The sequence below is a fragment of the Capra hircus genome, chromosome 16 (genome assembly GCF_001704415.2).
Source record: "Capra hircus breed San Clemente chromosome 16, ASM170441v1, whole genome shotgun sequence".
Taxonomy (NCBI): domain Eukaryota; kingdom Metazoa; phylum Chordata; class Mammalia; order Artiodactyla; family Bovidae; genus Capra; species Capra hircus.
The window spans coordinates 73,269,606-73,297,108 of NC_030823.1; positions in this window are offsets into that span (position 1 = coordinate 73,269,606).

Consider the following 27,503-nt stretch of genomic DNA (forward strand, 5'->3'; position numbering starts at 1 on the left):
AAATCCTGACTGCAGCACCATCAGTGACTTTGGTGACACTGAGGAGCGAAAGGATCCAACCTGATATAGGGCTTCTGGGATACACAAGTGGAACATAAGAATCCTCCATCCATCCTTTCATTCACTGACAACAATATCTGTTGAGATTTTGTTATAAATAGCCAGTCACTGAGCTAGGAACTGAAGCTTGAGCCCAGGAAAGGAGCTGAGCTCCTGGCAAGAAGGGAGGGTAGGGAACACAGACAGATAGCCAGGAGTGAAGTCTAAGGAGTGTGCAGGTATGCAGGTCTGATTTCAAAGCAAAGGAGACATTGTGTCAAGTTCTCTTTGTTCTTATTTGCAAAACATGATGAGGAAGTGATAAATATTGCCTTCTGCCTGTGGCTAAGTGTAGGATTGATTTTGTTGAATCCAGGTATGCAAATTTTATAGACTATTATTTAAATGCTAAGGATTGTCAGTAGGTAAAGAAGGGTTACCTATTTGTCTTCTACAGAAGATGCTAGAGGCTGTTGATTTCAGTAAGGAACAGAGTAAAAAACCTTCTTGAATTTGAGGAGGAAGATGCTCAGGATACCAGGTCAGGAAATGAGTTCATGCATAGCAGAAAGCTCTCTATACTGAGTCATAGCTTTGAGAACTTGGACAACTTTCTTTCCCTTCCTGGGCATATATTTCCGAGTCTGCAAAATGAAAGGGTTGAGTCAGATGAGCTACGAGTTATTTTCCAAATTCTTCTCAACTTCCTACCTATACAAAGTGGTCCCTACCTAATAGTTTCCCCACAGTGTGATAAAAAAGAGTGCAAAATTTAGAGACAGTCCCTTCAAATTTGAATCACAGTTTATGCATGATCTGGGGAAACCAGAATATCTCTGAATCCCACTTGGACTAAGAGAACTTAGATTTAAAAGGAGGAAACTAAAGATAATTTCTATTGGGTTGCCTCATGGATGCTCAAGAACTGATGAAGCAAGAACTAGCCAGCTCAAAACTGGTGACAGGCTTGAGTTCTTGGTGATCTGTGAGGATGGCAGGGTTAACCACTTGAAGCAGGAAATAGCCCCAGTGCCTTTTGGACATATCACGTGGTCCCTCCTTCACACAAGAGCTTTGGGGAATGAAAGACAGAAACAAGGAGCTGTATCTGGCAGAACATAGGATTTGTCATCAGGCCCACTTCACCCCACCACTACTTTGGATGTACATTGGGACAGTCCATTCATTCACTCACCAATCATTTACTGAGGGACTGCTATGTTCCAGACACTGCTAAGTGGGCACTAAAGCTCCAGTGGTGTGTGATAATACTGTTTCTGCCTTCTGGGAAATCACCGTTGAAATAAGGGGCAAGTAGGCTTATACTTCTATTATTATGTGATCAGTGCCAAGACTGAAGTTAGCCCAAAGTACTCTGGGATTATAGAGTGGTTTTTTCTTCATTTAACAACAACAACAACAAAACAAGAACTCCTTTATTACAAGGTAATATTGTAAAGTAACTCAGAATAACATTTACTGGATGTTTATTATTCCTAGTAAGTAACATACACTCATTAATATTCACGAGTGGTTGTGGTTTTCTTTCTTCTTTTTTTTCCTCTTTTAGTTGCTGCTCCATTTTATGCATGCAGTAACTGAGGTATGGAAACTTTACATAGTTTTCTCCGAGTTACTCAGCCAGTAGTGGAAGAACTGGGATTGAAGCCAGTTCTGTGTGGCTCATCATACATTAGCACCGTGTCTTCTCTTTGATAACAGACTTAATCCTGTTTCCGAGTACCACGACACAGATGTCACTAAAAGGCATTTTTTTTTTCCCTTAGTATCATAGGGCAAGACCTTGTGAAAGGCCAATTTAGGTTTAATTTCATTGCCCTGAGAGTTTTCTCACATTAGGAGTGAGGGGCAAATCTGGGGAAAGAGGATAAGGGGATTCGACTTCAATTTAGTGAACGTTTTGATGGCTGTGCTTTCACTCCAGGAGGCCCCAGGTTACATTTACCAGTCATCTCCACTTTGAAAGACATGTTTCTCCAAGTCACCAGGTCTGCTGCACACACAGTGCTAGAGCAGCTGCATTTTATCCCTTCCCTTCTGTACAAACCCCAAAATGAAAGAGTATGCAGAGAAAGCCAAGTGCAAAACATAACTCAGAAATGGTAATGTAACAGGGCCCTCCATGGCTGCTGACTCGTTGCATTCGTAATGATTTTCTCCAAATAATGCAAACAATATTTTTCCTCAGAAATGAAATATGGGAGTGCCACTTCCCACGGATGATGGGGGAGAACTCATAAAAGATTTTCATCTTTCCTTGTCAGGCTTCAGAAATGCAAACAGCCTCGTTCTCATTTTCTTTATGCCCTGGACTTCTAATTGAGGAAGCTGGCATCAATTATGCATGTGGGTACCACTGGGGAAGGAACAAGAATAAATATTTGGGGGTATCGTTAGCTAGAACATCACTTCATCTTTGTGTCACCATGATTTCCCATATCGTAGTGCTTTAGATTAGAACATATGGCAATAAGGTAGGTAATGAGAACAACAATTTTCTGAAACAACATTATAACTTTTCCCTCTTTATGGTCACATTTAGTTACAGTACATGCTGCCATTTAGGTGTAGAGCTTTATAAAAGCAAACCGCAGAGAGAAGAGAATTCAGGGGCAAGGGCCTAGCAAGTCTGAATGGCTGGGACCAAAGCCAACCCTGCAGATGGGAATTTGGGGGTGTGAACTAGTTAGCATTTGCTGCAGCAAAAATCCCAGCTTTGAAGAGGCTGATAGCAGTGAGATTTCTTCCATTTTTATGTTCCATGCAGGCTGTGCATGGGTATGAGTTGGCTGGGCTCAGCTTCACCTGTCTGCTCACTCAGAAGCCAAGCTGAAGGAGAGACCACTCAGTGTCATGGTGAAAGGCCCTGAGACCAATGACTCAGGAGCATTTGCCACTTCTGCTTAGGGGTGCATGTTTCATATCCACTCTTTATCCACTATCCAAAACAAGCCATAGTCTGAGTCTATCAACAAAATAGGGAGTCATAGTAAAGATGGAGATGTGTAATTTACACTCATGGGGAGAGAGCAGAAAGGATGAACGTTGCAGTCAACCACAGGGTGATACCTAACTCTACTTCGTCATTGCTGGGGAAACTCTTCTGAGGCAATGCAGTAACTCAGCAAGTGAGCAAAGAAAGTCACCATTAATGGGTGTGAAGGTTGATTTGGAATTCTCATAAATACAAATTCAGCAAGCATCTCTCCAATACTAGTCCAAACGCTAGGTTCTAGGCAATGCACTTTGGGGAATAATGATGAATAAGATGATCTCTGCCAGTCAGGAGCCCTCAGTTTTGAGGAGATGGTAGCCAGGCCAAGAGTTAATCAAACTAATGGCTAGCATGGGAAAGTATGGCAGAGGGACAGAAAGAGGGGAAAAAGGAAAGTTTAGTTACAGTGTTATAGCTTCATGACATACATTGTCTCAATCTGCACAACACTCTGAAGTAGGAATAATACAGATAATACAAATGAGCAAACTTGAGTACCAGGCAGATTTAATGGCCTGCCCACCTAAAAGGGGAAGCTGGAGTTAAATAAAACAAAACTCATGGGAATGGATTGGTGGAGCCATGCACTCTACCTAAGAGATTAGCCAAGGAACCGCACCACAGAAATGGTATTTCAGACAGGCCCTGACATTTGAAAAGCATTTCAGCCGAAAGAAGAGGAAAGACAAGCAGAAGATGCAGGCTGAGGACAGCATGGGCAAAGCCTGGGCTTCCTGAGAAATGGACGGGCAGGCCTCCTGTGCGGCTTCAGCAGAGGGTAGTATCAAGAAGCAGGTCATTCAGGGTGTGTAGTTGTGTGTCATATTGAATGTTTAAAACTTTTTCTGCACGTAATGGAACCATTAAAGATTTCTGAGGAATGATTGATAAAATTTCAACTGTATCTTTAGAAAGATTATCTGGTACAAAGTCTGCAGAGGACAGCTCAGGGGTAGGCTGCCCAATCCTCTAAGATATGACACATTTCCCTATATCTATGTATCTCTCTGTGAAGTATTACAGGAAGAAGGAGGGAACTCTGTGGGTATGTGTGTGTGTGTGTATTTCTGAATTCAAGGCTGTTTAATACGTTTGCTTGTTAAGTATAAGGTGGAGTTGCTCACATGGATGGGTATAAAGTAAACTAGGTTCCCAAATTCTCTAAAGTTGCCTTGCCTGGGTCTTCATCCTTGTTCCATCAATGATCCAGATTAACTTTCCTAACCTCAGATTAACTTCTAAAGAATAGAGTCTGTTGTGAAAATAAAACAAACACTTCCACGAGTTGGCCATGCAAAATAATACACACACACAAGCACATTCATCACGAAAACACAATTTGAAAAGAGAAACACCAGTGAGAAGAGGCTCTGTGTTAAAAGAAGCAGAATCTTAAGGGGTTTTCTTTCTTATTCAGCCAAACACCCTCCAGCAAGGACCTCAGGAACCTTAACCTTATCATCAACACCTAGCCCAAAGGTAGGCAACTATTTCCCCCTTGAATCTCTTTAGGGGAAAGACACCATAGGATGTCCCCAACGTAAGATGCTGGGAAGGATTGGAGGCAGGAGGAGAAGGGGACGACCCAGGATGAGATGGCTGGATGGCATCACGGACTCGATGGATGTGAGTCTGAGTGAACTCCAGGAGATGGTGATGGACAGGGAGGCCTGGCGTACTGCGACTCATGCATGGGGTTGCAAAGACTCGGACACAACTGAGCGACTGAACTGAACTGAACTGAACTTGATGCTGGGAGGGATTGGGGGCAGGAGGAGAAGGGGACGACCAAGGATGAGGTGGCTGGATGGCATCACTGACTCAATGAACGCGAGTCTGAGTGAACTCCGGGAGTTGGTGATGGACAGGGAGGCCTGTGTGCTGTGATTCATGGGGTCGCAAAGAGTCGGACATGACTGAGCAACTGAACTGAACTGAACTGAACTGAACATAAGATGACTTTTCCAGATCAAGAACATAACCAACCTACCTAATACATAAAAACTAAATACAGGAATTAGGAAAATGTGGGAGCAGAATAATATGTTACATATGAAATAACAAGATAAAATCCTAGAAGAACTAAGCAAAACGGAGATCAGCAACCTACTTGATAAAGTTCAAGGTAATGATGGTTAAGATAGTCAATAAACTCAGAAGAATGCATGAACAGAGTGAGAAGTTTAACATTTAAAGTGAATGGTGATAGGTACAAACTTATTGGGATTCCTAGGTGGCTCATTGGAGATGGCGGTGGCAGCCCACTCCAGTACTCTTGCCTGGAAAATCCCATGGACGGAGGAGCCTAGAAGGCTGAAGTCCATGGGGTCGCTGAGGGTCAGACACGACTGAACGACTTCACTTTGACTTTTCACTTTCATGCATTGGAGAAGGAAATGGCAACCCACTCCAGTGTTCTTGCCTGGAGAATCCCAGGGATGGGGGAGCCTGGTAGGCTGCCGTCTATGGGGTCGCACAGAGTCGGACACGACTGAAGTGACTTAGCAGTAGCAGCAGCAGGTGCCTCATGGTAAAGAATCCACCTGCCAATGTAGGAGACACAGGTTGAGTCCCTGGGTTAAGAAGATCCCCTGGAGGAGGAAATGCAGCTCACTCCGTTATCCTTGCCTGTGGATGTCTGTGTTGATTCTGTATCCTGGCTATTATAAATAGAGCTGCAGTGAACTTTGGAATTAGGTGTATCTTTTTGAATCATGGTTTTCTCAGGGTTACGCACAGAAGTAGAATTTCTGGGTCGTATAAAGAATCTGTCTGCAAATGCAGGAGACTCAGGTTTGATGCATGGGTTGGAAATATCCCCTAGAGGAGAGCATGGCAACCCACTCCAGTATTCTTGCCTGGAGAATTCCCATGGACAGAGGAGCCTGGCGGCCTATAGTCCATGGGGTTGCAAAGAGTCAGACATGTCTGAGTGACTAAACACACAGATGGATTGTCTTGGGTAATACAGTAGTTTTAACAATATTGATTCTTCCAATCTAAGAATGTGGTATTTTTTCCATGTGTTTGTGTCATCTTCAATTTCTTTCATCAGCATCTTTAAGTTTTCAGAGTATAGGTGTTTTGTTTCCTTTGGTTCTGTTCAGTCATTCAGTTGTGTCTGACTATTTGCAACCCCATTGACTGCAGCATGCCAGGCTTCCCTGTCTATCACCAACTCTCAGAGCTTGCTCAAACTCATGTCCATGGAGTCAGTGATGCCATCCAACCATCTCATCTTCTGTCGTCCCCTTCTCCTCATACCTTCAATCTTTCCCAGCATCAGGGTCTTTTCAAATGAGTTAGTTCTTCCCATCAAATGGCCAAAGTAGTGGAGTTTCAGCTTCAGTATCAGTCCTTCCAATGAATATTCAGGACTGATTTCCTTTAGGATTGACAGGTTGGATCCCCTTGCTGTCCAAGGGACTCTCAAGAGTCTTCTCCAACACCACAGTTCAAAAGCAATTCTTTGGTGCTCAGCTTTCTTTATAGTCCAACTCTCACATCCATACATGACTACTGGACAAACCATAGCTTTGACTAGATGGACCATTGTTGCAAAGTAATATCTCTGCTTTTTAATATGCTGTCTAGGTTTGTCATAACTTTTCTTCCAAGGAGCAAGCATCTTTTTTTCTTTAAATTTTAATTGGAGGCTAATTAGCTTATAATATTGCGGTGGTTTTTGCCACACACTGACATGAATCAGCTGCAGGTGTGCGTGTGTCCCCAATCCTGAACCCTCTTCCACCTCCCTCCCCATCCCATCCTCTGGGCTGTCCCAGTGCACTAGCTTTGAGTGCCCTGTTTCATGCATCAAACCTGGACTAGCGATCTATTTCACATATGATAATATATATGTTTCAATGCTCTTCTCTCAAATCATCCCACCCTTGCCTTTTCCCACAGTCCCAAAGTCTGTTCTTTATATCTGTGTCTCTTTTGCTGTCTCGCATATAACGTTGTCATTACCATTTTTCTAAATTCCATATGTAAGTGTTCAGTTCAGTTCAGTTCAGTCGTGTCTGACTCTTTGCAACCCCATGAGTCGCAGCACACCAGGCTTCCCTGTCCATCACCAATTCCCGGAGTTCACTCAGACTCATGTCCATTGAGTCTGTGATGCCATCCAACCATCTCATCCTCTGTCGTCCCCTTCTCCTCCTGCTCCCAATCCCTCCCAGCATCAGAGTCTTTTCCAATGAGTCAACTCTTCGCATGAGGTGGCCAAAGTACTGGAGTTTCAGCTTTAGCATCATTCCTTCCAAAGAAATCCTTAATTTCTCTTTCTGTTTTCTCATTGTTAATGTATAGGGATGTTAATGTATAGGGTTTCTGTGCACCAATTTTATATCCTGCAACTTTACTATGTTCATTGATTAGCTCTAGTAATTTTCTGGTAGTGTCTTTAGGGTTTCTATGTAGAGGATCATGTCATCTGCAAACAGTGAGAGTTTTACCTCTTCTTTTCCAATCTGGATTCCTTTTATTTCTTTTTCTTCTCTGATTGCTGTGGCTAAAACTTCCAAAACTATGTTGAATAGTCATGGTGAGAGTGGGTACCCTTGTCTTGTTCCTGACTTTAGGGGAAATGTCTTTAATTTTTTGCCATTGAGGATAATGTTTGCTGTGGGTTTATCATATACGGCTTTTACTATATTTAGTTATGTTCTTCCTGTGCCTGCTTTATGGAGAGTTTTTATCATAAATGGGTGTTGAGTTTTGTCAAAGGCTTTCTGTACATCTATTGAGATAATCATATGTTTTTTATCTTTCAGTTTGTTAATGTGGTATATCACATTGATTGATTTGTGAATATTGAAGAATCCTTGCATCCATAGGAGAAAGCTCACCTGGTCATGACATATGATCTTTTTAATATGTTCTTGAATTCTGTTTGCTAGAATTTTGTTGAGGATTTTTGCATCTATGTTCATCAGGGATATTGGCCTGTAGTTTTCTTTTTTTGTGGCATCTTTTTCTGGTTTTAGTATTAGGGTGATGGTGGCCTCTTAGAATGAGTTTGGGAGTTTACCTTCCTCTGCAATTTTCTGGAAGAGTTTGAGTAGGATAGGTGTTAGCTCTTCTCTAAATTTTTGGTAGAATTCACCTGTGAAGCCATCTGGTCCTGAGCTTTTGTTTGTTGGAAGAGTTTTGATTACACTTTTGATTTCTGTGCTTGTGATGGGTATGTTAAGATTTTCTATTTCTTCTTGGTTCAGTTTTGGAAGGTTATACTTTTCTAAGAATTCATCCATTTCTTCCAAGTTGCCCATTTTATTGGCATATAGTTGCTGATAGTAGTCTCTTATGACCCTTTGTATTTCTGTGTTATCTGTTGTGTTTTCTCCATTTTCATTTCTAATTTTGTTAATTTGATTCCTCTCCCTTTTTTTCTTGATGAGTGTGGCTAATGGTTTTTCTATTTTATTTATCTTCTCAAAGATCCAGCTTTTAGTTTTGTTGATTTTTGCTATAGTCTCCTTTCTTTTTCATTTATTTCTGCCTTAACTTTTATGGTTTCTTTCCTTCCACTAACCCTGGGGTTCTTCATTTCTTCTTTTTCTAGTTGCTTCAGGTATAAAGTTAGGTTATTTATTTGATTTTCCTCTTGTTTCTTGAGGTAAACTTGTAATGTTATGAACCTTCCACTTAGCACTGCTTTTACTGAATCCCATAGGTTTTGGGTTGTAATGTTTTCATTGTCATTTGCTTCTATGCATATTTTGATTTCCTTTTTTATTTCTTTTGTGACTTGTTGGTTATTCAGAAGCATGTTATTTAGCCTCCATATGTTTGTATTTTTAATAGTTTTTCTCCTGTAGTTGACAACTAATCTTACCACACTGTGAACAGAAAAGATGGCAAGTGTCTTTTAATTTCGTGGCTCCAATCACCATCTGCAGTGATTGTGGAGCCCAAGAAAATAAAGTCTGTCACTGTTTCCATTGTACATCCATATATTTGCCCTGAAGTGATGGGACCTGATGCCCTGATCTTAATTTTCTGAATGTTGAGTTTTAAGCCAGTTTTTTCACTCTCCTCTTTCACTTTCATCAAGAGGCTCTTCAGTTCCTCTTCACTTTCTGCTGTAAGGGTGGTGTCATCTGCATATCTGAGGTTATTGATATTTCTCCTGGCAATCTTGATTCCAGCTTGTGCTTCATCCACCCTAGCATATTGCATGAGGTGCTCTGCACATAAGCCAAATAAGCAGGATGACAATATACAACCTTGGCATACACATTTCCCAACTTGGAACCAGTCTGTTCTTCTACGTCTGGTTCTAACTCTTGCTTCTTGACCTGCATACACACTTCTCAGTAGGCAGGTAAGGTTGTCTGGTATTTCCATTTCTTTAAAAATTTTCCATAGTTTTTTTGTGTGTGTGTGATCTACACAATCAAAGGCTTTGGCATAGTCAATAAAGCAGAAGTAGATGTTTATCTGGAACTCTATCACTTTTTCTATGATCCAATGGATGTTGGCAATTTGATCTCGGGTTTCTCTGCCTTTTCTAAATCCAGCTTAAACATCTGGAAGTTCTGGGTTCATGTACTCTTGAAGCCTCACTTGGAGAATTTTGAGCATTACTTTGCTAGTGTGTGAGATGAGTTCAACTGTGCTGTAGTTAGACAGCATATTAAAAAGCAGAGACATTACTTTGTCAACAAAGGTTCATCTAGTCAAGGCTAGTGTGGATGTGAGAGTTGGACCATAAAGAAAGTTCAGTGCTGAAGAATTGATGATTTTGAAATGTGGTGTCGGAGAAGACTCCTGAGAGTTCCTTGGACTTCAAGAAGATCCAACCAGTTCATCTTAAAGGAAATCAGTCCAGGGTGTTTATTGGAAAGACTGATGTTGAAGCTAAAACTCCAATGCTTTGGCCACCTAATGCGAAGAGCTGACTCATTTGAAAAGACCCTGATGCTGGGAAAGATTGAGGGCAGGATGAGAAGGGGATGACAGAGGATGAGATGGTTGGATGGCCTCACTGACTCAATAGACATGATTTTGGGTAAACTCTGGGAGCTGGTGATGGACAGGGAGGCCTGGCATGCTGCAGTTCATGGGGTCACAAAGAGTTGGACATGACTGAACGACTGAACTAAACTGAACTGTGCCATAGTTTGAACATTCTTTGGCATTGCTTTTCTTTGGGATTGGAATGAAAACTCATCTTTTTCAGTCCTGTGACCATTGCTGAGCTTTCCAGATTTGCTGACATATTGAGGGCTGCTTTTCACAGCATCATCTTTTAAGATTTGAAATAGCTCAACTGGAATTCCATCACCTCCACTAACTTTGTTCATAGTGTTGCTTCCTAAGGCCCACCTGACTTCACATTCCAGGATGTCTGGCTCTAGGTGAGTGATCATACCATTGTGGTTATCTGAGTCATTAAGATCTTTTTTGTATAGTTCTTCTGTGTATTCTTGCTATCTCTTTTTATTATCTTTTGCTTCTGATAGGTCCATACTGTTTCTGTCCTTATTCTGCCCATCTTTGCATGAAATGTTCCCTTGGTATCTCTAGTTTTCTTGAAGAGATCTCTAGTCTTTCCCATTCTATGGTTTTGTTCTCTTTCTTTGCACTGATTACTGAGGAAGGCTTTCTTATCTCTCCTTGCTGTTTGGAAGTCTGCTTGCAGATGGATGTAGATTTCCTTTTCTCTTTTGCCTTTCTCTTCTCTTATTTTCTCAGCTATTTGTAGGTCTTCCTCGGACAACCATTTTGCCTTTTTGCATTTCTTCTTCTTGGAGATGGTTTTGATTACAGCCTCCTGCACATGTTGCAAACCTCCATCCATAGTTCTTCAGGCACTCTAACTATCAGATCTAATCCCTTGAATCTATTTGTCTCCTTAGGTAAGTTTATTCCTAGGTATTTTATTCATTTTGAAATAACCCATACACATATGGCCAATTAAATTATGACAAAGAAGGCAAGAGTATACAATGGATGAATGATAATCTCTTCAATAAATGGTGCTGGGAAAACTGGACAGCTACATGTTAAAGAATGAAATTAGAACATTCTTTAACACCATACACAAAAATAAACTTGAATTAGATTAAAGACCTAAATGTGAGACCAAACATTATTAAACTTTTAGAGGACAACATAGGCAGAAAACCCTCCGACATAAATTGCAGCAATATCTTTTTCAATCTTTCTCCTAGAATAAAGGAAATAAAAAATAAATAAACAAATGGGACCTAATTAAACTCAAAAGTTTTTGCACAGCAAAGGAAATCATAAACAAAATGAAAAGACGACCCACAGAATGGAAAGAAATATTTGCAAATGATGCAAATCCCATCAAGGAATTAGTCTTCAAAATTACAAACAACTCATGTGGCTTAATATCACCAAAACAAACAACCTAATCAAAAGTGGGCAGAAGACCTAAACAGACATTTCTCTAAAGATATACAGATGGCCAAGAGGCACATGAAAAGATATTCTATATTATTAGATAAATTCAAATCAAAACTACAGTGAGATATTACCTCACACCAGTCAGAACAACTATCATCAAAAAATCCACAAACAACAAATGCTGGAAAGGGTTCATAGAGAAGGGAACCCACCTACCCTATTCATGTGAATGTAAATTAGGACAGTCACTGTGGAGAAAAGCAAGGAAGGTTCCTTAAAAAAACTAAAAATCAAGCTACCATATGATCCTGCAATTCTACTTCTGGACATATATATGGAGAAAAACACAGTATGAAAGGATACATGTACCAAAAGTTCATTCCAGCACTAGTTACAATAGCGAAGACATGGAAGCAACCTAAACGTTCATCAACAGGAGAATGGAAAAAAGATGAAGTGGTACATACATACAATGGAATACTGTTCAGCCATTAAAAATAATGAGATAATGCCATTTGCAACAACATGGATGGATCTAGAGATTGTCAAGCTGAGTGAAGTAAGTCAGACAGAGAAAGAGAGATATTGTATGGTATCATTTATATACAGACTCTAAAAAAATTAAACAAATGAAAACATTTACAAAACATAAACAGACTCAGACTCGTAGAGCAAATTTATGGTTACCAGGGAGGGATGGTAGGTGGGAGGGATAGTTAGGGGAGTTTGCGATGGGTCTCAAGAATATGCATTTATAGCAAGTCCTGGTGAAGGTAATGGACTAGTTTCCCACATGTTGAGAGTCATAGGTCACCAGCCCCACCCTCTCCTGGTGTCTTCTGTAAATCAGTGCAGAATGTAGGGGCGGGTAAGTGCTCTGAGGTGGGAGAGACTTGTTGCCTTTTAGGCCTGGTCTGAATTCTTCCTCTTTCCCTAGTTATCCAAGTAATCTTGGACAAAGTGCTTGACCTCCCTGGGATTCAGTTTTCAAACTTTAAAAACAGCAACTAAAATATCTCCCAGGTGTTTTTGCTAAGAAATAAAGAATATCGCTTTATAAAGTCCTTAACACAGTATCTGAACACGTTACACAATTCAGTAGTCCTCCTTCTCTGATTCTCCTGCTGCTTCCCTTAGGACCTCGTTCAGGTGAGAATCTTCCTAACCTCTCATATACAAGAGTAACCTATGCCGGTTCTTCCCTTAAGATAGACAATGGAGCATCAGAGTGACAACAACATGTAAATAACAATGGTTTATGCTTTATGTTCACGTTATATCTGAATACAGCTTCTGCTAGTCTCCATTCTCTTCTTTAGCCCAAAGGAATGATATTTCCATATGGAAGTTACAAGATATAAAGTCATCAACTATGCTAATGAAAGTTGAAATTCTGCTTTAATGACAGCTATATCTTCACCATTAATTAAGAATGCCAAGCAAGGATGGCTGTTTTAGAGAGCAGGGGCTATGGTTATTTCCTAAGTCATGCATGAGTCTCACACAGTGAGGAGTTGTGTGGGGCTGGAGCTCAGCACTGAGGAGAAGGATCAACAATGCCTCCAGCACCAAAGGGAAAAAGCTGGGAGAAGCAGGACAGAGCCATGAAATTTAAAAATCTGTGACTTTTGGAAGTTAAAGTGTCTTGGAAGCTGAAGTTTATCAGGCTCCTCTTTGGAGATAGAAAAGAATTAAGGAAATATGTTGGCATTAAAATTCAAGCAGATACAAAGAAATGTATGAAATTTCCAAGTGACTGTGAGTGGGAAGAAAAGAAGTCTGAGCTACCTTTCATGAGATTTCTGGACCAAAGTACTTAAAGAAAGGAGACAATGCATAATTCATTGTGTTTTGTCAAGGCTAATGAGAAGATTCATTAAAGATACTCACCAAAATTCCTTATGTATGGTAATCCCTCAATAAATGGTAACTATCAGTAGTTGTTCTTATTTTGAAAAGCATATCTGATTACAATTAGTTATATAATGTCATGCCCCTCCCCAACAATTAGATTGCAGGCTCCTCAAAGGCAGGGACCAGATCTATCCTTTCAGTCTGTGTGTATATGTGCGTGCCTTGGGTTATCATAATGCCTGGTGCATCACAGAGACCTGATAGGTATCTGTTGACAGTAGAAATGATGGAAGAAAACTTCAAGAGGAGATAGATGATTTAGGCATGGGTTCTACCATGTAGAAAAAGAGAGAGAAAAATCAGATGATATGGGGAACTGCGTACAGGAAATGGACTGTAACCCATTAGGCTCCTCTGCCCATGGGATTTCCCAGGCAAGAATTCTGCAGTGTGCTGCCATTTCCTTCTCCAGGGGGTGGATCTTCTGGACTGAGGGATTGAACTCATGTCTCTTGCTACCCCTGAATTGGCAGGTGGCTTCTTTACCACTGAACCACCAGGGAAGCTCTTTATTTCTTTACAGCTAAGTCACTATTATTGCTTGTCTCCAACGTTCCCCTCAATCCATCCTGCAATGGCAAGTTGGAGCTTTGATCCCTCTAATTACTGTCACTGTGTTCACTCTGGGGCTTTCAATTGTCTCAGTCACCTGAAGTTCCATCAGGGCCATCATTAGCCTGTATGATATCTTTGTACACATTTGTAAAAGCTGCCTCTTACACATGGATATAGCCACAGGCTAGGGGCTCTATCTGGTGAGTAGAGTGTGAACTGGGTTTTAGCCTTCTCCCACCTCTTCCTCCTACTGCCCCCTCCAACAGGTACGATATATAATCTAATGCAGTTATACTTGGTGGACTAGGGCTCCCCTGGACTTCAGTTACAGCAGCACAGATTTATCAACAGTGTATTTACAGTGTGTAAATACTGGGGCTATGGTGGCGGGTAAAACATGATCCCTGCCCTCCTGGAATTAATTCTATCCTTAAGGAAGTGGCAACAGGCAAAATGGTTGAGCAAAAAGAGAGTAAAAAGGAAATAATTGTGTGTTTATAAGCCGCTCAGTCCAGGGCATTTTGTTACAGTGGTCTGAATGAGTGGGATACACTGCCTTTGAACACAGCACCGGTCAACCACCAGCTATGTGGCTTTGAGCCAGTGATCGCGCCTTTCTAAGCCTCCATTCTCTCATCTGGATAATTGGGATTATGCCATTATCTCCCACAGAGATTTGCTGTAAATGTTACATGGAATGCAGAAATACGCTATAGCCTAAATATTTGCATCCCTCTCCCATTTTATATGTTGAAATCCAATGCTTATTGTGATTGGTATTGGAAGATAAGGCATTTGAAATGTGCTTAGATCATAAAGGTGTAATCTTCATCAATGAACTGGACTAGTACACTTATAAAGAGGTCCCACAGGGTTCTCTAGCTCCTTCCACCAAGTGAGGACACAAGGAAGTCAGCATCTGTGGCCTTGCAGGAGGCCTTGCCCAGACACAGAGGAGGAGGTACTTGAGAAGATGTGACCACCTGCAACCTGGATCCTGGCAACCAGAAGCTCCTCATACCCTCCCCTGCCCTTGGAATATATGTTCTGTCCACTGTTCCCACAATGGCAGCTGTCCCAAAGACAAAGCCTTGACAGAGTAGAGTGTTTTGGGGACCCTTTGGTGGTGTTAAGTGATTGAGTCTAGTTAAGGCTTCTATATAAACCATTAGATTCTGATGGGCAGGTGTAGAGATCTACTTGTTTTGCAGATGCCCAAGATAAGCCTTGTGTGTAAGTTTCCCTGCTCGTTAAAACTGCCACCTACCAATCTGGAGTGGTCTGCCTCTTCCTTTGGTCTCGCCTTGTCCTCTATGTAGAGAGGCCAGCTAAGGATCCAAGAGGCACCAAATCTGCTGGTGCCGTGATCTTGGACTTCCCAGCATCCAGAACTATGAGAAATACTTGTCTGTTGTTGATGAGCCACTCAGCCTGTGGCATGTTCCTCTGGCAGCCTGAATGAGCTATGCATTGCACATATTTTGGGCATTATTATTATTGTCATTCTCCAGCTAACCAGTGATATAACCATAAGGAGAATGGAGACATCTCTTTGGACGAGGCATACAGGAACGGCATCACCAAAGCAGTGTAACTTAAGCAAGCACGGTAACATGAAATGCCTCCAGGGAAGAGGCAGGAGCAAAAGTTCCTAAAATAGACCAGATCTGAAGCAATAAGGGGAGGTGCAGAATGTGACATACTACAGAGATGTCTAAAAGCGTTCAACTTCAAGTGTTTGAAAACAAATGCTATAGTCTGCAGGATACATTCTGCCTCTGCAGGATGGGTAAAAATATCCAAAAATTGGCTTTAAAAAATCCCCGTTTCTCTCAGAAGGCTTCTTTTTCTAATCAAGTGTTGTCACTCTTTCTTTCCCTTCCTCTCGGGGTGTTTGTGAGAGATCTTGAGCCCTAAAAATTTCTGACAACAGCCTCCCTTGATAATGGCACAGGTCCAAAGCTACAAAAAGCAGAGCCACTCTGTTCAGATGCTAACAGTGCTCCTTGCCAAACTCTCAGAAATTCTAGGCCTTTCCTTTCCCCTCACCGCCGACCCCCACCAAATCTGAGAGGAATTGACTGCAGAGACTTCTTGCTCAGAGTACATTGTTTGAAAGTTTGTGTCATAAACGTATCGATCCTGCCCAGTGCTCCCAAACAGAATCTTGATGTTGAAGCACTCCTTTAATCAAAAGTAAATTATGTACGGGCCACGCAGGTCAGCTCAGCCAGCCTCACAAAAAAGGCAATCCATCATTTATTCGTAAATGTCAGTGAAATCTGGGGATCAATATGTGTGCCAATGTGGATTTTGTTTATTATTTTTCTGTAAATATCAATGCCAAGAAATATTTCAAGGGAGCACATGGGCGCCATGGGAAATCAGAACCTAACCTAAGGTAAGCGGTGGAATATTGCCAAGTGGATTTGGTCTGCCTTTTTGGAACGGCTTTGCAGGTGAGAGCTGGGCCCCTGGGAAATAGAAAGGAGACACTTATAGGTGTTCGAGAAAGTTCTAGAATTATCTCCTTTACAATGAGGTGGGAATGGCTTCTGTTGATACACTCTGAGGAGTGAGTTTGGGTACAGAAAATAAAAGTGACTCCTAAAGATCTGTTTCATCCACAGACTCCCTGGAGCCAGAAGACGAGGGAAAATCTACCCTTCTGTCCTATCCCTCTTTTGGCTCATCCTGATCAGAGCACCGTATGTCTGACGTTAGAGTCCTGGCTGCTGCTACTGCTAAGTCACTTCAGTTGTGTCTGACTCTGTGCGACCCCATAGACGGCAGCCCACCAGGATCCCCCGACCCTGGAATTCTCCAGGCAAGAACACTGGAGAGAGTTGCCATTTCCTCCTCCAATGCATGAAAGTGAAACGTGAGAGTGAAAGTGAAGTCATGTTCAACTCGTAGTGACCCCATGGACTACAGCCCACCAGGCTCCTCTGTCCATGGGAGTTTCCAGGCAAGAGTACTAGAGTGGGGTGCCATTGCCTTCTCCGTGAGTTCTGGCAGTAGAAGCAATAAGCCATTATTTGAGAGAAAGGACCTTGTTTAATACTTCCTATTGTTTCCTTTCACTAGTTCTAGAGGCAATAGAGAGATTTTGAGTCAGTAGAAAAACATGTTCACAGTGATACTAAGGAAAGACAAAACTATAATACTAAGTAAAGAATATTGGAAGACATAAGGGACTGGAGGCAGAAGGGTCCCTTGTGAAGCCCAGGCCAGATGGATAGACATCACTTTGCAGCAGAAAGATCACAAGATACCAAGTCAAACACCAGGGACTGAAGTTGAGTTATTGTTCAGTTGCTCAGTCATGCCTGACTCTTTGTGACTGCGTGGACTGCAGCACACCAGGCTTCCTTGTCGTTCACCATCTCCTGCAGTTTGCTCAACCTCATGTTGAGCTGATGATGCCATCCAAGCGTCTCATCCTCTGTCACCCCCTTCTCCTCCTGACCTCAATCTTTCCCAGCATCAGTGTATTTTCCAATCAAGTGGCCAAAGCATTGGAGCTTCAGCTTCAGCATCAGTTCTTCTAATGAATATTCAGGGTTGGACAGCAAGATTAAACTCCTTGCTCTATTGATTATCATATGCAAAAACGTGTGCAAATTATAGTACCTTTCTGAGCTCAGTGTCCTGCTGTGTAAAATGAGGTTAATAAAAGCAGATGGATCAGTCAGCACAGGCTAGGTAATGCTGCTATAATAAACAATCCCTTGAATCTCTTAGAAAGTCTATTTTCTTCTTCTGCTTCCTGCCTATCCCGGGATGTCCTGAGACTCTGTGCCTGTTCTTCCTCTCAAATTGGGCATGTTTTACTTCAAGGGGTTCAGGAAAGGACAATCTTACACTGTGTTCAGATGGAAGAGAATTGGATACAGTAGGAGAAGAATTGGAAACACTTTGCAAAAATGTAAGCTCCATCATCTCTAAGGTCTTTAGCACATTAGCTACTACAGTGACCTCCTAGGACTCCGGGGCAAATTAGAAGTATCTGTGTAATATGAAGCAGAGTATATCTGGTGCCTGACAGAAAGTGAGTAAATGATGGCTTCTCACACTGAGCCAGTACTTTTTAAATTGGTCCATTGATTGATTTCTGGCTGTGCTGGATCTTTGTTGGTGCTCTGGCTTTCTCCAGCTGCAGAGACCAGGGCCTATACACTGTACCAGAATTCTCTAGTTCTGGCGCGAGGGTTTCTCATTGCCGTGGCTTCTCTTTTTGTGGAACACCAGCTCCAGACATGAAGGCTTCACTGTGGCTCCCAGGCTCCAGAGCACAGGCTCAGTAGCTGTGGGTTACTATTAGTTACTCCAAGTCACGTGGGATCTTCCCTTCCCTGATCAGGGGTCGAACCTATGTCTCCTGCAATGGCAGACAGATTCTTTACCACTGAGCCACCAGGGAAACCCTGAGCCAGTCCTTGGATGTCAGAATCTAAAGACTGGGTTTAATCTGAGACACAGAATAATGACTTTATCGGTATAAAGAGGGGAATGGCTAGACGGTGGGCTTTGGAGATTAATTTATTCCAAGTATGGCAAAGCTGGAGGCTTTAAGACCCTCCTGGAGATGATGCTAAAGGCCCAGGCAGATCATGAAGACAGAAAATACCTACCGATATATCTGGGGCCTGGCAGTGCTGCGAGGTGTGACGCAGAGATCTCTGGAAAGGGAGTCCATGAACCTGCTGACAATTTTCATGGCAAGATTGGTTCCAGCTGTAGAAATCATACAGTTAGCACCCAGTGTCCTTGAGAACATTTACCCTGATTTCTTCCCGTAAAGTTTCTTCCTGGTCTTTGTGTCTCCACCGGGAGTCTTGCAATTGTGTCATCGTGGATTAGGTAATAGGAGGCCAAAGATCTGGGGCTATTACTCAGACTGTCTCTGTGACCTTGATTAAGTACTCCTCTTTCTTCTCTAGGCTTCAGGAGACTCATTTGGAAAATAGGAAAGTTAAAATCCATCATCCCTAAGGTCTGTTTCAACATCAGGTTTACAGTTTTGGGACGAGCGTTCGCAATGAGCACAAGATGACTCTCCTTTTGTGCACGTGAACTCTAATAAAACAGCCTGAGCATGTGTGACTTGGTTTGAGCACGTGTGCTTCACTGGGCCTGTTTTCTCTATCCTCTGAAAGATGAGAACAGGAAAGAGGTAGAAGAAAATCAGAGTGCCTATAATTTCTGGGAATCATTTTAAAGTACTGGAAATAAAAGGTGCAGAACCCAATTCAGGCTTTTTTCATTTTCAGGTTTGGGAAGATCCCAGTAAACCCTTAAGTAGGCTGCCTTCAACCTTTGTCAGCAAGGCTGAGAGAAATAGGTGCATTTGCTCAGATCCATGGTGCCCCGGTAGCACCAAAATTCCATAAGGTCAGGATATCGTCTTGTTCACTGCTGTATCATCAGCTCTGAGAACAGTGGATAACACAAAGAAGATGTTCTACAAAAGTCCCTGGAAGCAAATATACAAATTGTGGAGAGAAAACTAATCATCTGAGGGTCCTCCCGTACACGGTCTCGTTCCAGTCCTCTTCTCTTAGGTCAAAATTCTTTCTCTTATGTGTCTCCAGCAGTCCCTTCACCACCCTTCAATCCACACCTGCTAAGCATTTAATCCATGCTTAATCCTCGTACACACCCTTAATGAAACATATGCTAACCTGTTTTTCGCCACCTAGTGTACACACTTGCAAACTGACTTGTACGGAGTCTTCCTTTTCGGAGAAATAGGTTTGACCTCTTCGCTAAGCGTATCCGATGGACCTGGAGGAGCATTCTTCCCTATTCTTTTCTCTTTATAGAAAATTTAAAAAATCTACTAATGGATGATAAACAACAGTACATATTCTTGCCTCAGATGAGTAATCAAAGGAAATAGTGAAGTGTTTTCAGTGACTATTTAGCTTTACGCTTAAGGGAGATTTTGGAACCAGACTAGCTCGCATGAAGTTGAGCATTGCCCATGCTAGATGTGAAAACTTGGCAAGTTATTTATGTTTTGTTAGCTTCCACTCTCTCAAGCCTAACATGGATGAAAATAATAGCAACACTTTAGACAGTCTGTAAAACAGAGCCCAGGGTGAGTATTCTTTCATTCATTTATAAAACAAATATTTATTGAGTGCCTTCTATGTCCCAAACATTAATTTTAGGCTCTGGGATATAACATTTGGCAAGCAGACAAAAATCTCTGTCCTTATCTTGTTTACCTCCTAATGCTTAATAAAGCTTAGCTGCTCTTTTTATTTATTGTTTTTAATGTTACGCTAAATATGAGTATACCAGAACTTCTATCTAGATGAAGTCTTTTTTTCCCTAATTGCTGTCTGTCAGTAAGCTGTATTTACTATTAACTAACCACAGAGCGCAAGCCATGTGTAGGTGTCTGTATGGACGCAAAGAAGGAAGGGCAGATTGAAGCTGTTTCGTCTGCCTTCAAGGAGTCTGTATGTGTGTGAAAAGACTAACACGCACAGAGGTCACCTGGAATTATTTCTTTAGTTTTAGCTGTGCCACTTGGCCTGTGGGATCTTACTTCCCCAGCCAGGGTTTGAACTCGTGTCTCCTACATTGGAAGTGTGGCATCTTAACCACTGGACGGTCAGGGAAGTGGAGGTCCCCTAGATTTTGGAAACGTGCCTAAATAAACACACCACCACTTTTTGCTTGTTCCTAATCACCTTGCAGTAATACTACGAAGCTGAGTGGATGTTCAGCACTGTCCATTGTCATTTGTCCAGAAAAGCCACTGAACCATTCTCAGAGGTCCCGGAGGAGAACATTGGTAGCTGTGTGTGAACATCTTGGGAAGAACATACTTTACGAAATAAATGGACACACGCCTCTTAAATTATTGACAGAAGTCCTTGTCAAATCTCTGACAAGGGAACAAGCAGACTCATGTCAATGATAGATATCGGATACATAACCTTCCCACATAACTACATGACTTCAGACAGTTTGGACCTCTGATGGGAATATCAGCGATCTCCTTAATTCAATCTTTATTTGATAGGTAAGGAAACGATGTAGAGAGGGCAGGTGGTTTTAGCCAAGATCACATAGCTGGTGTACAGACGGCCTGCACTGCAGCCTCAGCAGCCCCCCTGTCCACCCACTGCTTCTGCAGCCTCCCGAAGCTCTCCTTTGTCCGAGGGGAAATGTCCACGGCTCAGTTGGTCTCTTTAGGAGCCCATTTGTTCTGGGCTCAGGCTAGCAGCACAAGGTGAGGAAATCCGAGAAGGAGCTTTCCAATACAGAGGGTGCTGACCGTGAGATCAGACACATTTTCAGTGGTAGGTGAAAAAAAGGAGGCTTTGCTCGCTTTCCTAAGGAGTTCAGAAAACAGCTGCTGGCTTTCCCTCGCAGACCCTCTCAGAAAGGTTCAACCCGGTTTTCTGGACAGATCGCAATGGACAGGGATGAAAAGGCACGCCTGTTCTTAACGGCGGAGAGGAAACTGGGAACAAGCAAGAAACGGTGGTGATCATTTAAGGGATGCATTCTCTTAATTCAAGAGTCCTTTCAGTCCTCACAAAGGGCTTTGCCACCACGGAGGAGGCAGTACTCCGGGTGTTGACTAAAGCCGGCTCTCATGACTTGTCCTTCTGAAAGGATCCCGATTCATCTGGGAAAGTGGAGAGATTTTAAAAGGAGGTGCCACCTAGTGGCCTCTGTGAGGATCAGCAGCGGCAGCAAAAGAGGCTGGTCGCTAAGGACCATAGCTGCAGCCATTTGTCTCAGCTCCTGACTCAACTGCTGGAAGAATCAGTATGTTTATGTTGGAAGCAACCTCCAGAGATTTCCTATCATGACATCTGCCTCCTGTCAGCACGGATAATACGTCTTACCCGTATAATGTTGTATAAGACACTTTTACAAATATTATCACGTTTAATTCTCACATCAGCCCTGTGAATTTTGATATGACCATTATCTCTATTTTAAAGATGAGATGATCAGTCTTAATTTAAGTTTCTTAAGAGCATTCAAGGAGTGAGAAATTAATGAGGAACTTGATTCCAGGCTTTTTGCACAGAACTTCCCACTTGGAATCACCTGTTTACCAACCGCCAGGAAAACCTACGGGGAGTTGAAGACTTAAAAGAGACATGTTCATCCCCAGTCTTACACTCCAGCCCTTGCACAAGTGTTGATTGTATCAGTATTTGGAACCGATCTTCCATTAAAATACTTGAGTTAAGAGCGTTTCTACCACCTGCAAATTCATCTCCAAATTTTCCCTCAAGAAATAAACAAATCAAACAGTCTTGGCCAACAGGAACAAGGCAGAATTGACATGAACCAGTGGTGGCAGAGAAGGGGCCACGGTGTCCATGTGTCAGTGACCGATGGAGCCATCCTAGAATACAGAAGAGGCTGCTGGCTGTGTCAGAAGAGTCTTGTAAGAGGAAATTAAGCCGGATATAACCTCACTATGGAATCTCTGGGTACATCTCAGGTCCCAGGTTTAAATATTTAATATTCAATAGGGAGGAAATGAATTAATGAATAGGGTCATCTGACAGGAGGATGAAAAAGAACAGTGTTTGAAAAGTAAAAGAAAAAAAAAAGCACTCTATCCCATCTGCTTTCTCAGCCCTTCACAGGTAGGGGAATATGTCTAGGCTTACCTACCACCCCCATCTCCTGTCAACCTAGCCCCATGACATTTTCATCCCACCCTGTTATGTCTCATGATACCTGGACATTCGAGGACAGCAGCTCTTAGCAGCCTGTGCCGTCACAGGCCATTCTCTGAAAGACAAGCAATCTTGTGCGGCTTGATTGTTTGAGAAAGGAGGCACTGTTAATGGAGGTCTTGACTTGTGGGCTGCGATAGCCAGCTAGGGATGTGTTTGCTTTTCCTGGCCGTTACTTGTTAGAGAAAAATATACTTAGGAGGGAAAAAATCGTCTCCTGTTCCTAAGAGATCGAGGCAGACACGAAGGTTTCTGAGATTCAAGCCAGAGAAGATTGCAAACCTCGAGGCATCAGCAAGGCTCCTCTTCTGAACACCTTGCAGTGGGCACCCATGGGCTTCCCACCTGAAGCCTGGGAAGGGACCTTCCCTTCCCTCAAGGAAGAGGCTGCTGCTAGTATCCGAGGCATCCCTAAGAGGAAATTCAACTGAATATAACCTCTGAAGAGTCTGCCTGCCTTTCTGTGTCATCCTGTAGCAAAAGCAAAGAAATCCAAGCTGGGGGTAGAACTAAGCTAAGTATGTAGCGTTTGTTAGTGTTGGGGTTATGAGGAACCTGGCTGTAACATGCAGCTTGCCCTCAACCCCATTTTTCTACCTCTCAGCTGCTTCTGACCCCATCAGGGCAGGCATAGAACCTCCTCTGGAGCCTACACACTAACCCAGAGCCTGTGTGTCAAAACTCACATATATGTTTAGCCTTTTCATCATAAGGGAATTTCAGTCAATTCCTTGCCTATATCACAGTCACTGCCCCGCTTCTCAGAATTCAGGAAGTCTGGTATAGATCTCCATGGCCTAGGCAAACAGAATGAAACAGGAGCTCTTAGGGGTTAATAAAGACGCAAAGATTTCTTCACTTCTTTGTTGTACGGGTCTTGCCTCCTCCTTAGTCTTAGATTCCCCCAAAGTGACTTCAGAGCCCTTTCCTCTGCTAAATAGTCTCTCCATTGCTCTTCGGGGAGGGGTGTTCTGGATCATCTCACAGACGACAATGTTGGTGGATAGATAGACTCTCAGATTTGAGATACTCCCTTGCCTCAGCTCATGTGTCCAGCGCTTTGCTAATCACAAGAGCAGCTAGGGTACCTCGAAGACTATTAACAATTAATGCCACACACTCAATCAGCCCAAGATGTTTTAAAAAGTTTAAAGAATTTATTATGTGTCTGGCATCTTTCTGAATACTCAGAATTTATTTATCAGGCAACAAACCAGTGAACATCCCTGTCCTCATGAAGCTTTCATTACAGTTCACGAAGGCTTTTGCCCATTTGCCTACCGAAGCTTTGCAAGAGTCTGACATCTGAATTTCTTGTTTCTACTGACGAAGGGCTTATTTGTTCTGTTTCTCTTATCACTGGCTGTTCTCCTCATGCCCAGGTCAAATTTCTGGCCAGCCTAGTTCAAAATGTCTTTCTTGGTTGTCTCTGTCAATGTTTATGCCAACACATTGATCTTATTTACTCTGTAGGCAACTTGATGTTGTTGGAAGAACAAAAGATCCAGAAGAAACCTAAGCTCAAGTCCGCTCTCCACCACTCACTAGCTGGGTGGCCTTAGTCAAATCTTTATTCCACTTGACTCATAAGTAAAACTGATTATGGCAGTGAAAAGCTGGAAGAAGGACCTATGCCTTGTCTTTGAAGAAAGAATTCAGTAAAGATATCAGGATCATGAAAAAGTTACAAGCTTTTATTAGAAGCAAAGCACATGTGGGAAAAAAAAACCAGAATATGCCTGGAAGAGCACATAGGCGAGCCCAGAGAGAACTGCCCACCCACAATAGGGGCAGGTTCAGTTCAGTCGCTCAGTCATGTCTGACTCTTTGCGACCCCATGGACTGCAGCACACCAGGCCTCCCTGTCCATTACCAACTCTCGGAGTTTACTCAAACTCATGTCCATTAAGTCAGTGATGCCATCCAACCATCTATCTTCTGTCATCCCCTTCTCCTCCCATCTTCAATCTTTCCCATCATCAAGGTCTTATCCAATGAGTCAGTTCTTTGCATCAGGTGGCCAAAGTATTGGACTTTCAGCTTCAGCATCAGTCCTTCCAATGAATATTCAAAACTGATTCCCTTTAGGATGGACTGGTTGGATCACCTTGCAGTCCAAAGGGACTCTCAAGTCTTCTCCAACACCACAGTTCTAAAGCATTGATTCCTCAGCCCTCAGCTTTCTTTATAGTCCAACTCTCACATCCATGCATGACTACTGGAAAAACCATAGCTTTGACTAGACGGACATTTGCTGGCAAACTAACGTCTCTGCTTTTTAATATGCTGTCTAGGTTGGTTATAACTTTCCTCCAAGGAGGGCCAGGTTAGGCTGCTCATTTAGGGGCAGTTTTCTGGGTCATCATCTTCATATTTGGTCCTGGTGTGGGCACACCTCTCAGCCAAGATGGATTCCAGCTGGCATCTTCTCTTTCCTTTTGCCCTTCTTCTGGACTGAGGGTCTTCTTTGCATGTGTGTCTGGCCAGGAAATCCTCAAGAATGTGCCCAGTGGCACTGCTCCCGCTGGTATCCCATCGCCAAGTGTCAGCAGGAGACCAGCCGCAGCTGCTCAGCCTGGGGCCTGTATAGCTTCTACCTCTAAAGGGTACAATAAGGATAAGATGTCTACAATACCACGCTTAGGGAAGTGCTAAGTTGACGGTGCTGTGTTTTCTGCAATTGTGGCACAGAGAGCTTAGCAGCAAAAGGGATCTAGGAGAATGAATTTATGGGAGTAAGACATTCTAAGCTCAGCTATTGAGATAAATATATTGTTGTTGTTGTTCAGTCACTAAGTCACGTCTGACCTTTGCGACCCCATGGACTGTAGCCCACCAGCCTCCTCTGTCCACAGGGTTTTCCCAGGTAAGAATACTGGAGTGGGTTACCATTTGCTTCTCTAGGGTATCTTCCTTGGACCAGGGATCAAACCTGCATTCTCCTGCATTGGCAGGTGGATTATTTACCACTGAGCCACCTGGGAAGCCCCACTGAGATAAATATATATGTTAAATATATTTATATATTTGCTTTGAATGGAAACAAGATAAGAATGGAAGCCAAGTCTCTAGTAGGTAATTGAAAGGGCCATCTCAAAAGTAGGGACATGAACATCAGTTTAGTTTTAGTAGAGAAAGAGACATTTCAGCATCAGGTGATATCAGAAGTTCCTTAGCCACTTCAAGAAATTCAGGTCTGGAGGAGGACTTGAGTGGCTATCTAATTCATTCCTCTGCCCCAGGTCAGGAGGCCACGTGGGCATCGGGCGGCTCCTGGGTAGCTGCCAGTGACAACTGGCATCACTGTTGAACTGTTCTGAGAAAAAGGCAAAGAAGACACTAGAAACTAGGGTTTGATCTCTTTCTTTCTTCAGTCAATGCCCTAGAACAGATGAAGAGCAGGTGTAACAAGTAGCAGGCAACCTGCTTCCGGGAGGCTTTACCTATCCAGACCCTGGGATTCCCTCTTTGCAATAGCAGCCTACGTCTGGGATCCCCTCTCAAGGAAGCCTGTTACAGAGAATCAGCCTCTGCCTTCTTACAAAGCTGCCCCTGTCAGGATGGGAGGCTGGAGTGCAGACATTTCTTCCATAGAGGAGAGAAAAATGATATGAGAGCAGCTTGGATGGGAATAATATTTCAGGCATGGCTAGCTGTTAAAAATGAGCTAATTCAGAAGAGGCACATTTAAATAAATATAATGCAAAGGCATAATGGCACAAGATAATAGTTTTGAATGGGGAATTCTAATGACTTCAAGTGCGTTTCACAGGGCAATTAATACACATGGCAATGCTGCGGTGTTCACAAAAGGGGAGGGGAAAACAGGGTCGGGAGCAAAAGAAGGGGAGATGGCGGCAGCTGATAAAATAGGATCTGATTTTCTTTGCAGAAGGAGTGATGCTTACAAATATAATAAAAGGGAAAAATACGTGTGTCAGGTTTTATAATTCAGCTTGTAAAATTTAGAATCATTAGTTTCTGAAGAGGGCAATTAGCCCTCTTTTGCATATTCATGGAGATTTAATGAAATGGGATTGGGCTTTCTCCATTCTCTTCTGGTTACCCTTTTCTGTACCCTTCCCCCACTGCACACTAAAAATATGTCTGATTCCCATCCAGCTAACGCCTGGTCCCCTTCAGTTCATGGAGGGGTTCTCTCTGCCAACTGGACGCCTAGGATTCTCTATAAGAAACTGGACATCTTTATTGCCTCTGCTGCAAACTGGCAGAGGAGGTGGGGATTCTCCAGAGGCCGAGGACAACTTTTGATGGCAGCAAAGAGTGAGATAACCAAGGCAAGAGCCTGGCCCCTGAGACAGAGAGAGGACACCTTATCTGCCTGTTTCTTCTTTTTCATTTTTGCTAGGGTGTGTGTGTGTGTGTGTGTGTGTGTGTGTGTGTGTGTGTGTGTGTGTTTAGGGACAGAGAGAATGAGAGATAGAAAGTTGGAAGAGAGGGAGGGACTGATGGGGAGAGAGAAAGGCGAGTCTAAGGAAAGGCGCAGCCCTTCCTGTCGGTTTGGTGGAGGCCTACAGGATAATCTGAAGGCAGACAGCAAGCAGAGGGACTTTTCCCCCCGCCTTTTTTGTTTATATCTTTTTGAAGTGTTGCCTAGAGCAAACAAAACTAGAAACCAATGAACCAACAAACTCTCAAACCCACACACAGTCAAAAACCATCTCAGCACAAAAGGGAGAGGTCCCGATGGCCCACCTGGTTTGCTGCCATCTCTCAGCGCACTGATTTCTGGTGTGTTGTGTTTTTGTATATGTGCATGCTTTTTTTCCTTCTCTTGTTTCAAAACTCAGTCATTTGCCTAAGGTTTCTGTGCTGAAAACCTCTGGTCAGCTTCCAAATCTCTTGCTGCA